Source organism: Carcharodon carcharias, chromosome 33, assembly GCF_017639515.1.
Source record: "Carcharodon carcharias isolate sCarCar2 chromosome 33, sCarCar2.pri, whole genome shotgun sequence".
Lineage (NCBI taxonomy): Eukaryota > Metazoa > Chordata > Chondrichthyes > Lamniformes > Lamnidae > Carcharodon > Carcharodon carcharias.
In genome coordinates, this window is record NC_054499.1 from 11,397,537 (window position 1) to 11,410,748 (window position 13,212).

Consider the following 13,212-nt stretch of genomic DNA (forward strand, 5'->3'; position numbering starts at 1 on the left):
ACAACCAGGATCGTAGATCTGTGGAGACATTAACATCAGCTCCCGTTCTCCGGGTTACCACTTGGTCAATTGTTATGTATCTTTAACTGTGTCTAATGCCTCCATTTACTTCCCGTTCTCACATCTACAAGGCAAGTGGGGAGTATTCCATCACGCTCCTGACTTGTGCCTTGTAGACGGTGGACAGGCTTTAGGGAGGTTGGAGGGGTGAGTTACTCGCTGCACAATTCTCAGCCTCTGACCTGCTCTTGTAACCACAGTATTTAACACCTGGCCCAGTTGGGTTTCTGGTCAATGTCGATAGCGGGGTGATTCAGCGATGGCGATGCTATTGCACCCCGTCCACATTCTGCCACTTGGCTGAGTGCCTGGCGGGTGTTATTTCTCTCCCCCACCCCCCCCGCCCCCCGCCTCCCCACCCCCCACCTCCTGTCTGTGCTGGAATATGACTCACAGCGCTGCCTGAGGTGTGCAGCACTCCGGCCATTGGGAACCAGCCGGTCACCAGGATCATGGCCACAGCCGGGGTCCAGTCACCTGCCACACGCAGTCCACCAGGTTTGGCTCGATGGTCCTGCCAACCCTCCCCACCCCTCCCCCAACCTCCGCCCAGCCCCAGCGCAACCAACCCATCCCCCGCGTCTCTGTGGCCTCTAGCTGCCTTCCTCGGAAACCTCAGCCAGCCCGCTGATCTGGTTCCGTGTCCCGTTCCCTGAAGCTCAGGGTGGAGATTTCTCTCTCTGGCCAGCCCCAGAGAGAGAGAGAGCCGAGGCTGGACGATAGCTGGACGCTCGCTCCGATCGGCCGGTCAGCTGTTCCCGTGATTCCTTCCTCTGCCTCCCTGCCTGTCTGCGTTTTCTGTTTTCGGACCCCAATCGTGGGGCTAGGGCAGGGGCAAGGTTGGCTGGAACGCTCCCAGGGCGCAGGGTGACTGGTTACACACGGAGACCAGAGGCTGACGCTCTTCCCCAGAGGGCTGGGAAGACTATGGCTGGGATTTCCGGCCCCCGAAGCGGTGGGGCCTTACCGCTGCCCAGCCAAAGGGCCATTGACCTTCAGTGGGGAGTGGATGACCCTGACTGTGGGCGGGGCCAGAAACTCTCACCGCCCCCACCCCCCTCCAGAGAGATTTGAGGGAGGTGATGAAAATCACACGATCAGACCAGAGCTGATACGATACAATAACACCCAGCGCACATGAACTTTCAATGGGTTATTTCCACCCTCACACTCACACACACACACACTCACACACTCACACACACGCACACACACACACACACACACACACACACACACACACACACACACACACACACACACAGCATCATAAGGTACAGGGAGGCCACTCAGCCCTTCATGACTGTACTGGATCACTCCCACTCCCTTGCCCATTCCCCAGGGCCCTGCAAACAAAAGTTTCCTTTTTCCAACTGTTTATCCAATTTCCATTTGCAAATTAATATTGAATCTGCTTCCACTGCCCGTCCAGGCAGCAGGTTCGAGATGAATATATTTATTACAATCAACCTGGTGACTTTACCATTGTTCTGCTTGGATGCTGTTCATTGACATTTTGTCTATCAGAGCAATTGCCAGCTTCACTTTGCCCTCTGTAATCATCCCACGTCAGCACACTCCCGCCTTTCTTTACCGCTGCCAACTCTGACTCCTCCTGATCTGTTCCTCTGATGTTTTTTTTTTAACCAATCCTTCCAGCAGTTTAAAAAGCAGCACGAGGGTATAAATCCTTGCCTTGCACCGCTGGAAAGTCTTTCCAGGTGGTTGTGTCTGCTCGGGACATCACTGAACCACATCCAATCCAACCAGCACATCAGGCACCAGGATCGGCCTTTCTTGGAACAGTATCCAGCACCGTGGTGGAGGTGTCGAGAATGTTGAACACTCTCTCAGCTTGCAGCAGGTAAATGATTTACTGGAAACCTGACACCAAGTAGATTCTTATGGCTTGGAGAGTAATGCTGGCATTCTCTGCAAGCTATCATTCTCTCTCACGCTGGTGATCCCATCTCCACATTATCCACTTGATTTATCTTTACCAATAAATCTTTTTTACTTTTTCCAATGCCCTTCCTATCCCATCACCTTACCCATCAGGTATTTCCTATTTTTATCACTTATAGTTTTTACGGTCTTATTTTGTGGTTCATCATTTGTAAGGGCTATATCCTATCACAACGAGAAGCAGGGAAGAATAGAGTAATTGATATTATTTGATATTAGTATCTTGCAAAAGGTTTAGTTTAATTTAAAGGGGTAAGTCCAACAGAGGGCGCAGGTGAGAAGTGACTGAAGCATTCTGGGAGAAGTCACCGCAGCCACCGTGACTCAGGAGGGAATCGAGGAGAAGGCCACTTGCACTCAACAGGAGGAAGAGCATCCAACAGAGGGTGCTGGTGAGAAGTGACTGAAGCATTCTGGGAGAAGTCCTGAGGGTGTACAAGACTTGCCCAGCGCTGGATGTTTCGACGTGACTTTCAAGCTTGTGGCAGCTTGTGTCAAGTTCCTGAAAGTGTTCGAGGAGAAGAGAGACCAGCAGGAGATGAAGATCCTGACGGTGGAGCCGCTCTTTGCTCTGCCATTGCAATGGGACCGTGTGGTGACGGTGCATCTCCACAACCCCTACGTCCCTGTCACCGACGTGCTCACCTTCCTCGCCAGGTACGTTGACAAGGTTGGGAGCTGCACCAAGGTTAGAGATGCCTTCGGGATTTGGACATGCAAACACCAGGTTAAGGTCATGCTCAAGCCCGATGGTAAGGGAGCATTCTTCCACCCTCCTTCCAGCTTCACTATTGGGGTAAGGTGTGGATACCTTGTCTACGCCGGGCAGCCCAAAACCTTGTCACTCATGTGGCAAGTCTGGTCATGTGGCGACCAACTGCAATCACTTGCACCAGATGGATTACACTCCAGAGTTCTGAAGGAGATAGCTGAAGAGATAGTGGAGGTGTTAATGGTGATCTTTCAGGAATCACTGGAGTCAGGGAGGGTCCCAGAGGACTGGAAAATCGCTAATGTAACCCCCCCTGTTTAAGAAGGGAGTGAGGCAAAAGACGGGAAATTACAGGCCGATTAGCCTGACCTCGGTCATTGGTAAGATTTTAGAGTCCATTATTAAGAATGAGATTTCAGAATACTTGGAAGTGCATGGTAAAAATCGGGCAAAGTCAGCATGGTTTCATCAAGGGGAGGTTGTGCCTGACAAATCTGTTAGAATTCTTTGAGGAGGCAACAAGTAGGTTAGACAAAGGAGAGCCAATGGATGTTATCTACTTGGACTTCCAGAAGGCCTTTGACAAGGTGCCGCACAGGAGGCTGCTCAGTAAGATAAGAGCCCATGGTGTTAGAGGCAAGGTATTAGTATGGGTAGCAGATTGGCTGTCTGGCAGGAGACAGAGAGTGGGGATAAGGGGGTCCTTCTCAGGCTGGCAACCGGTGACTAGTGGAGTTCCGCAGGGGTCAGTGTTGGGACCACGAATTTTCACTTTATATATTAATGATCTAGATGAAGGAACTGAGGGCATCCTGGCTAAGCTTGCAGATGTTACAGAAATAGGTGGAGGAACAGGTAGTATTGGGGAGGCGGGGAGGCTGCCGAAGGATTTGGACAGGTTAGGAGAATGGGCAAAGAAGTGGCAGTTGGAATACAACGTGGGGAAGTGTAAGGTCATGCACTTTGGTAGGAAGAATAGAGGCATGAACTATTTTCTAAATTGGGGGAGAATTCAGAAATCTGGAGTGCAACGGGACTTGGGAGTCCTAGTCCAGGATTCTCGTAAGGTTAACTTGCAGGTTGAGTCAGTAGTTAGGAAGGCAAATGCAATGTTGCCATTTATTTCGAGAGGACTAGAATATAAAAGCAGGGATATGCTGCTGAGGCTTTATAAAGCTCTGGTCAGACCACATTTAGAATATTGGGAGCAATTTTGGGCCCCGTATATCAGGAAGGATGTTCTGGCCCTGGAGAGGGTCCAGAGGAGGTTCACGAGAACGATCCCAGGAATGAAAGGCTTAACATATGAGGAATGTTTGAGGACTCTGGGTCTATACTCGATGGAGTTTAGAAGGATGAGGGGGGATCTGACTGAAACTTACAGAATACTGAAAGGCCTGGATAGAGTGGACGTGGGGAAGATGTTTCCATTAGTAGGAGATACTAGGACCCGAGGGCACAGCCTCAGAGTAAAGGGAAGACTTTTAGAACAGAGATGAGGAGAAACTTCTTTAGCCAGAGAGTGGTGAATCCATGGAATTCATTGCCACAGAAGGCTGTGGAGGCCAGGTCATTGAGCGTATTGAGTGAGATAGATAGGTTCTTGATTGGTAAGGGGATCAAAGGTTACAGGTAGAAGGCGGGAGAATAGGGTTGAGAAACTTATCAGCTATGATTAATGGTGGAGCAGACACGATGGGCCGAATGGCTTAATTTCTGCTCCTATGTCTTATGGTCTTATGGTCATGGCAGGAGAGCTCAAAACCATGGTGTGCTCCTCCTGCTCTATGTGGGAAGCCAGGGAACATTTCCAGTGCCTGGGGCCATCATGTGTGTGGAAAGTGTCTCCAGCTGCAGCTCCTGGAAGCCCAAGTTTCGGAGCTGGAGCAGCAGCTGGGGACATGGTGGACCAGCCGCGAGGCGGAGAGTGTTGTGGATAGCACGTATAGAGGGGTGGTCACACCGCAGACCAAGAGTCCACAGGCAGGAAGGGAATGGGTGACCACCAGGCAGAGCAAGAGGACCAGGCAGGCAGTGCAGGAATCTCCTGTGGCTATACCCCTGCAAAACAAATATACTGTTGGATGCTGTTGAGGTGAATGGCCTCTCAGGGCAAAGCAGCAACAGCCAAATTTGTTGCACCACAGTTGGCTCTGTTGCACAGGGGAGGAGTAAAAAGTGTGGGAATGCAATAGTTATAGGGCATTCAATTGCAAGGGTAATACATATGTGTTTCTGTGGCTGTAAATGAGACTGCAGGATGGTATGTTGCCTCCCTGGTGCTAGGGTCAAGGATGTCTCAGAGTGGCTACAGGACATTCTGAAGGGGGAGGGTAAACAGCCAGGTACACATTGGTACAAACGACATAGGTGGAAAAAAAGGGATGCGGTCCTAAAAGCAGATAATAGGAAGTTAGGTAGTAAGTTGAAAAGTAGGACCTCAAAGGTAGTGATCTCAGGATTACTACCAGTGCCATGTGCCAGTCAGAGTAGAAATAGCAGGATGAATACGTGGCTGAAGAGATGGTGTGACGGGGAGGGTTTCAGATTCCTGGGGCATTGGGACCGGTTCTGGGGGAGGTGGGACCAGTACCAACTGGGCGGGTTACACCCGGGCAGGACCGGGACTGATACCCTGGGGGGAGTATTTGCCAGAGTGGTTGGGGTGGGTTTAAACTAAAACTGTCCTTTTGCTGATATAATTTTTTTAAATGATGTGGCTGGTTTTGCTTTTGCCTTGAAGACTCTTTTTATATCGTTCTCACTATTTTCTGCCTTGTACTTTGTTGGCCATTTGTCAAGGACACTGCTGTTTTTTTTGCATTCTTGTCAGTATTAACTTTTAGTTAAATGTTGCCACTTTTTAACTCTTTAGTCATTTATGGTTTTTTTTTTTTGCAAGTAGATTTCTTGCCCTTTAGGTGTATCAGCTGATATTGCAATAAATTCTTTTTTTTGAACTCTATCAATGATTTTCTGTTATGTTATCAACAGATTTGCCCTGTTTAAAGTGGCATGGTATTAGTCTCATCACATTGAGGTCAACTTTAACTAAATTGCGAATCTTAACTGCGTCATGTTCCGGCCTTTCAAACACTACGTTCAATATGATCTTACTATGAAAGCATGTACAGCATCCAAATATGTCATTCAGCCCAACTCCATTTGTGCTTCACATGAGCCTCCTCAAACTTTACTTCATCCAACCTTATCAATGTTTGATGGGGACAGTGTAGAGGGAGCTTTACTCTGTATCTAACCCCTTGCGGTACCTGTCCTGGGAGTGTTTGATGGGGACAGTGTAGCGGGAGCTTTACTCTGCATCTAACCCCGTGCTGTACCTGTCCTGGGAATGTTTGATGGGGACGGTGTAGAGGGAGCTTTACTCTGTATCTAACCCCGTGCTGTACCTGCCCTGGGAGTGTTTGATGGGGACAGTGTAGAGGGAGCTTTATTCTGTATCTAACCCCGTGCTGTACCTGTCCTGGGAGTGTTTGATGGGGACAGTGTCGAGGGAGCTTTACTCTGTATCTAACCCCGTGCTGTACCTGTCCTGGGAGTGTTTGATGGGGACAGTGTCGAGGGAGCTTTACTCTGTATCTAACCCCGTGCTGTACCTGTCCTGGGAGTGTTTGATGGGGACAGTGTAGAGGGAGCTTTACTCTGTATCTAACCCCTTGCGGTACCTGTCCTCTGTGACGTCACTGAAGTCACAATCCGATGATGTCAGAACGACGCCGGTACAGAAAATGAGTGCGAAACATTGATAAATACACATTTATATATAGATATATAATAGAGTGAGAAAAAGGCAAACATTTATACGGAGAGACTGAGAGAAATACAACAGAGGAAGGGCAAGACGGAGGGAAGGGTGAGCGAGGGAGAGGGGGAGAGAGGCAGGGAAGGGGGGGCGGAAGGGGACGATAGAGGAGAGGGAGGGGGAGTGGTGGAGAGGGAGGAGGAAAGGGAGGGAGGGGGAAGAGGGGAGGGAGGGAGGGGGAAGAGGGGAGGGAAGCGAGGTGGGGAGCAGGGAGGGGGAGGGACGGGGAGAGGGGAGGGAAGGGGAGAAGGGAGGGAGGGGGAGAGGGGAGCGAGTAGAGGGAGACGAGGGAGGGAGGGGGAGAGGAGGCGAGAGGGAAGGGGGAGAGCAGAGGGGGGAGAGGGGAGGTGGGGAAGAAGGGGGAGGGGGAGAGGAGAAGGGGGATGGGAGATTATATTCGCTGGAGTTCAGAAGAATGAGGGGGGATCTCATAGAAACGTATAAAATTCTAACAGGACCAGACAGGGTAGATGCAGGAAGGGTGTTCCTGATGATGGGGGGAGTCCAGAACCAGGGCTCACAGTCTGAGGATACGGGGAGACCATTTAGGACTGAGATGAGGAGAAATTTCTTCACCCAGAGAGTGGTGAGTTGTGGAATTTGCTACCACAGAAAGTAGTTGAGGCCAAAACATTGTATGTTTTCAAGAAGGGGTTAGATATAGCTCTTGGGGCGAAAGGGATCAAAGGGTATGGGGAGAAAGCGGGAGCAGGTTATGGAGTTGGATGATCAGCCATGATCATGATGAATGTCATAGCAGGCTCAAAGGGCTGAATGGCCTACTCCTGCTCCTAGTTTCTATGCCTCACTGTTAACCCTCTCATTCTCCACACTAACAGCTGGATACTTTTGTGGTTAATTCAATGTTGAACTCCATCGTCAGAACAGCAGAATATAAGCCCAATAAATTTGTGACCAAGCTCTGGTCTGGCCACAGGATTGGGACTATGTCCAGTTCTGGTTAGTGAGTCTCAGGCGAGACAGTGCGGAGTCGAGTCACAATATTGACCCCTAGCAGTCAGATTTGCAGTCATGAGGAAAGATTGGAAAGGATAGATGGGAAGAAATGTGTCAATAACCAGGGGGCATAGATTTCGGGTAAGGGGCAGGGGGTTTAGAGGGGATTTGAGGATTTTTTTTTCACCCAGAGAGTGATTAGAATCCTGAACACACCGACCGAGGAGGTGGTAGAGACTGAAACTCTCACAATATTTAAGAAGTAGTTAGATGAGCACTTGAAATGCCATAGCATACAGGGCTACCGGCCAAGTGCTGGAAAGTGGGATTAGAATAGATAGTTGCTTGATGGCTGGCACAGACATGATGGGCCGAAGGTCCTGTTTCTGTGCTGTATAACTTTATGATTCAATGACTCTAGGATTGGACTTTTGAGTTGTGTGATTGCTAGGCTTATCGAGGTATTTAAAAGAGTAAACTCCCTGCTCACTGAATTTAAGTACCAAGTGAATATTATTCACCAAATTAAAGCTACAGAGGGGGGTCATCCTCACCTTACACCTCCAATTCGATTCTTTGATGTCAGCTCTTCCTACCATTGTGAAGCAGAATTCGCCAAGCATTGAATTGTTCACCCATTAGCAGGGAATGTAAACTGGGCTTAGATCATGTGAGGCAAGTTAGTTTTACTCTACTGGTGATTGTGTCATTGCAATAGCAATTTGGCTCGGTACGAGAGGAACTGTGTTATAATAAGGCAGATGGTGTGTGCCAGGCAAATCAAACCCATGAGGGAAACTTGGTCATGCTATCACAACAGTTTTGCAATTTGTATTTATTACGAGATGTGTGCATTGAATTCATAAGTAATGGGTCCACCAAGATCTTTAGAGGTTTTTTAAAAATTAAATTAAAATATTTATTAACAAAATAAAAGTTTTCAGGCACATACATAAGACTACAATTACTTACTATTATAACAAATCCTAAAATTAACCTGACTCCCAGTTATACCCCCTTTAAGGCGACAGTCTAAAATAGATTTTAGATTTAAAACAGAATCAGCAAGCTAACACAATGTCCACTTGACAGTGGAATTCCAAATGGCTTTTCCCCAACTTCAGTTTCGTTATATAGCAGACTAATGTACAAAAGCTATTTCACACACTCCCATTAGAGCTTACATGGCCTTATCCCGCATACCATTTCATTCTCCTTTATATATGTTCCTCTCTTTTTGATATGTAAATTCTATTGTTCCATATGTCTTTGAAACTGTATCATCCTCATAATGTAAAATCTTTCATGTTGCCAATATTGTCAGTAGCCTTTGGGAAAAATGAACACACTCCTTAGCCTTGCTTATCTGGCTAGTTGCAAACAGACTAAGATCCCTTTGAAATCTAAATCTCTCCAATTAAAATGCACTAAAAATGCACACCTTACATGCTAAGCCAGCATCCATCTTTACTCATTAACATGTCAAGCACCTAGCTTCTTTTGATGATTTCAAGCTTGCAGTCTACTTGACTCTAAATGTAATTAAAGCACACAGACAGACACAACTATAGCTACCCCCATAAACCTACTTCACAATAATCCAGAAAAATATTCCGAAAATTATTATACTTTCACCATAACCGCAAGTTTACAAATCTGGCATGTGTGCTTGGCAGAGGAGCCAATAGTGCAAAGTTACCATCTGTGGGATAATGACTGACCACTTCTAAGTCAGAATTTCCCTTAAATGTTGAGCCTTTCTCTTTCCAATTCTAATTTCTCCCTTTCTGATATTTATTTTTCCTTTTCAAAATCAAGTTTTCTTTCATTTCTCTTTCAAAGTCTAACTTTTCTTTCTCTCTTTCACTTTTTGAATTTTAACCTTTCTTTTCTCACTGAAGTCTGGTTAGTTCTGCTTGAGCACTAGCAGCAACATATTTTCTTCCTCGATTTTCAAATGACGAACCAAGTTCTTCAACAATCTCTGCCTTCATAGCTCCTGATTTTAAGCTGAGCCTGATTTTTTTTCTGCGAGGACCTTCAAATACTCTTTTGCAAACTGCTACGAGGCAGTAAGGGACAAATCCTTTCTCTTCACAAAATTCTGTGCATCCAAGCCAATCATGTTAAATAGTCAATGAACACTGCTGAAGTAAAGGTCAAACCTTGTTTTTTTTTCAAATTATGCTAAGTTCCCGAGAACCTATTTCACATCCGAATTCAGATCGATCATGGATTAGCCCCCAATTTTTGTTATGAAACCCATCGAGACCAACAAACCCAGGGAACTGAATTTACTGAATGACCCCAACAAGAAAACCAATGGACAAGATTTCACACTCTATAACTGTTTCTTTAACAATCAAACCAAAATTAGCTTAAATTATAGATTAATTAACGGCCACATTACAGTCAATTTAAACTATAAATTCCACATTAAACAGCAGATGCAACAAAGATAGATCTCATGGATTTACTGGGCATTCCACTCAGCATTTACAGTGCTAATTTCAGCAGCAAGTCCTTCAAAGCTCTGACCTTCCTCTGGTAGAACTCCAGCTTTTTTCTTCATTAGCCATTGATATTCATCTGACAACAGCTTCTGCAGATCCTCAATGCCTCTGCTCACAACAGTCTTGACAATGTGAATCCACCAGAGGCACCTTTATCTGAACCCTCAGTAGCAGCCCTGTGCAATCTATGGCCAGCACTGATCATTCAGCTCCTGTAAAAAAACTGAATCAGTGGCAGTAACCTTGTTTTCCATTATCCCTGCTCGCAGATCCAGCCTTTGTTTTCTTCAGCTAGCAATATTACAGAGGTAAAGGAACAGGTGTGAAATTAGAAACGTAACCCAGGTCAGATATGACACCAAGTTCACAGCCAGATTCAGCTTCAGAGAGTTCTCAGAAAGAGTGATTAGGTTGGTGGGAGGGAAAAGAAGACAATGTCTTCAGTCTTCCCAATATTTAGTTGGGGGAAATTTCTGCCCATCCAATATTGGATGTCAGCCTACAGTCTGACCATGCTGAGACGTAGAGAGATTGAGAGAGATGGGTGTGAATTAGAGTTGGGGGTTGCTGACCTTCATGTCAAACTGGGATTGTGTTTTTGGAGTAATACATTGAAGATTCATTTTTATTTGCCTCCACTCTCTCCCCTTCCACACATCTCACATCCGAACTTCCTGCTTCTAGGGCGCTGACCCATACCTTCCTGAGAGCGCCAAGGACACGGATAATGGACTGGTCGGGATTGAGGAGGTGCCCTACCAGAGGAGTAAGTTGACATGAGGCACCTTTCGTAATGCTGACCCTATAGAGTTGTCACCAAACCAGAATCTGGTCTCCACCCCATCTCCTCTGGCATCTTTTCCTCCTTTGGCTGATTCACCTTCTTCCATTCCCATCACCTCGTCTTTTAAATCCACTTCCTCTATCATCCCTCCAAACCTCACCCTGAGATATCCTCATTCCCTTTCTCCCTCAGCCTCTGCTTCCACATAAATTCCTGATCCATATTCATGACCACCCCCACTACCTTGCCCTCTCATGTGGGGAAGGTGGTGGTCGAGTGGTATTGTCACTGAGTTAGTAATCCAAAGGTCCTGCCTAATGTTCTGGGGGGTTCCCTGGTTCAAATCTCACCATGGCAGCTGGCCTCAGTATTAGTGACCATGAAGCTAAGATCCATTGTTGTAAAAACCCATCTGGTTCACTAATGCCCTTTAGGGAAGGAAATCTGCCATGTGACTACAGACCCACAGCAACGTGGTTGACTTTCAGTTGCCCCTGGAAATAGCCTAACAAGCCACTCAGTTCAAGGACAATTAAGGATACACAACAAATCTTGTCAGTGACACCCACATCCCATAAAAGAATAAAAATTATGGCCTCTTGATTTCTTTCTTCTCCATTACAAAAAAAAAATCACTTCTTCATATCCCTGGCCATTTTCAATGTCTCACCTCAATTTTGCCATGACTCCTTGCTATATCCAACCCTGGATAAGTCTCTCTTGTATGTCACTTACACACGGATTATTGTTGAGCCATTAGCCATCCATTCACTATAATATTCCAGTCTGCTCAATCACTCTCTTATTTCCATCTTTGTTGTCCTTATATCACTTCCTCTCTCTCTCTCTCTCTCTCTCTCTCACTGGTTCCTCCTGGCATGCCCCACATCTTCACCCACCAATGGGAGAAGACTTCATTGAACTGGCACACAACTGGTTTAACCATCCATCGCCACATCTGGCTGGATCACATTAACCAATATTGAGCCTTGTCATTGACATTTCAAAATCATTTCGGAGTGCAAAGGTCACCCCAAATTTCTCCTCTCAGTCACCTCAAAACCCTCTCTCCCGCTGCCAACTGCCACAAATGTGGCCTCATCGAATTCTCAGTCACTAAACTCGAGACCATCTGTTCAGCTGCCTCTGGTATGTCACCCCTCCCCCACCAAGACCCCTGTGCTTCCCCCGTGTTACCTCAGATCCCCAAATGTAGCCCTATGTACCTCAAGCAATGGTTCCTCTTCACGTCCGTGCACTGTTGCGTGTAGAGGCACCCCCAAGAATCTGTCTTCAGCCCCCTCCTGTTCCTCATCTACATGCTACAGCACCGTCTGAAGATACGGTGTCAGGTTCCACAGACATGGCGATGACACCCAGCTCGACCTCTCCAGCATCTCTCCCCAGCACCCACTGCCTCTGTGCCTTCAGGTCCTGCTTGTGCAGCATCCCAGTCCTGGGAAGGTCACAAACTACCTTCACCTTGGGAAGGTGGAAGCCATTGCCTCCGGTCTGCAACTCGAACTGTGTTCCCTCATCACTAATTTAACCCCTCCACCCGCCTACCCTCTGAGGTGCAACCTGACTGTTGACGACCACAGCAGCCTGTTTGACCTTGAGCTGAGTTCCTTATACTGTATCCATTCTAAGATAATGACCGCATACTTCCACCTCCGTAACCTTGCCCACCTCTGCACTTGCCTCAGTCCACCAGCTGCTGAAACCCTCACCCATGCTTCTCTCAGTTCCAGACCTGACAATTCCAGTGCTTTCCCGGCCAGTTCCACCCTGCATGGGGTCCAGCTGGGCCAACCCTCTCTAACCTAACCCGTACCAAGTCCTGCTCACCCACCTTTGCTGACCGATATTAGGTACAAGTCCTCCAGTTTAGAATTCAGGTCCTCCTAGTTGTATCTCTTCCTCTCTTGGTAACCTCCCCAGGCCCTGGATCCCTGCGGGGAACCTGTGTTCCTACACCTTGGGCCTGCTGTGTGTGTCTTCCTTTTCCTTTGCCCTATGACTGGTGGCTGTGCCTTGCACCAACCAGGGCCTAAGGTCTGCAATTGCTCACATCACCTCTGTCTCTTCCTTCAGAGCCATCTTTGAAAACTTGATCCTTTGTGGAACCTTTCGCTCCTCCTAATATATCCTTCTGTGGTTTGGTGTCGATTCTGGTCCGACTGCGCCTCTGGGCTGTTGTTTGGATTGTGTTTCTAAGTTAATGCTGCTTTCTGCAAATTGTTAATGTTGGTGTTCCTTGGCTCATCTGCCATCTATTGGCCCAGGCTTGATCTAACAAGCTTAAATAAATTGAGTACTTTGTTCCTCAGAGTGCCACAAAGCCTCATGGGTCATCACGTTCCACCTGCCGATCAAACCTCATGACGTATTCAGCAAT

General features: G+C 47.2%; 1 long non-coding RNA gene across 1 annotated transcript; it reads left to right on the forward strand.

Moving 5' to 3' along the window:
• Positions 1 to 1,787: 1,787 nt before the first annotated feature.
• On the forward strand, positions 1,788 to 13,196 carry LOC121272274. The gene is made up of 3 exons (XR_005941864.1): positions 1,788 to 1,924; positions 10,715 to 10,796; positions 13,145 to 13,196. It is a non-coding gene; the product is annotated as an uncharacterized LOC121272274 (long non-coding RNA).
• Positions 13,197 to 13,212: the final 16 nt, after the last annotated feature.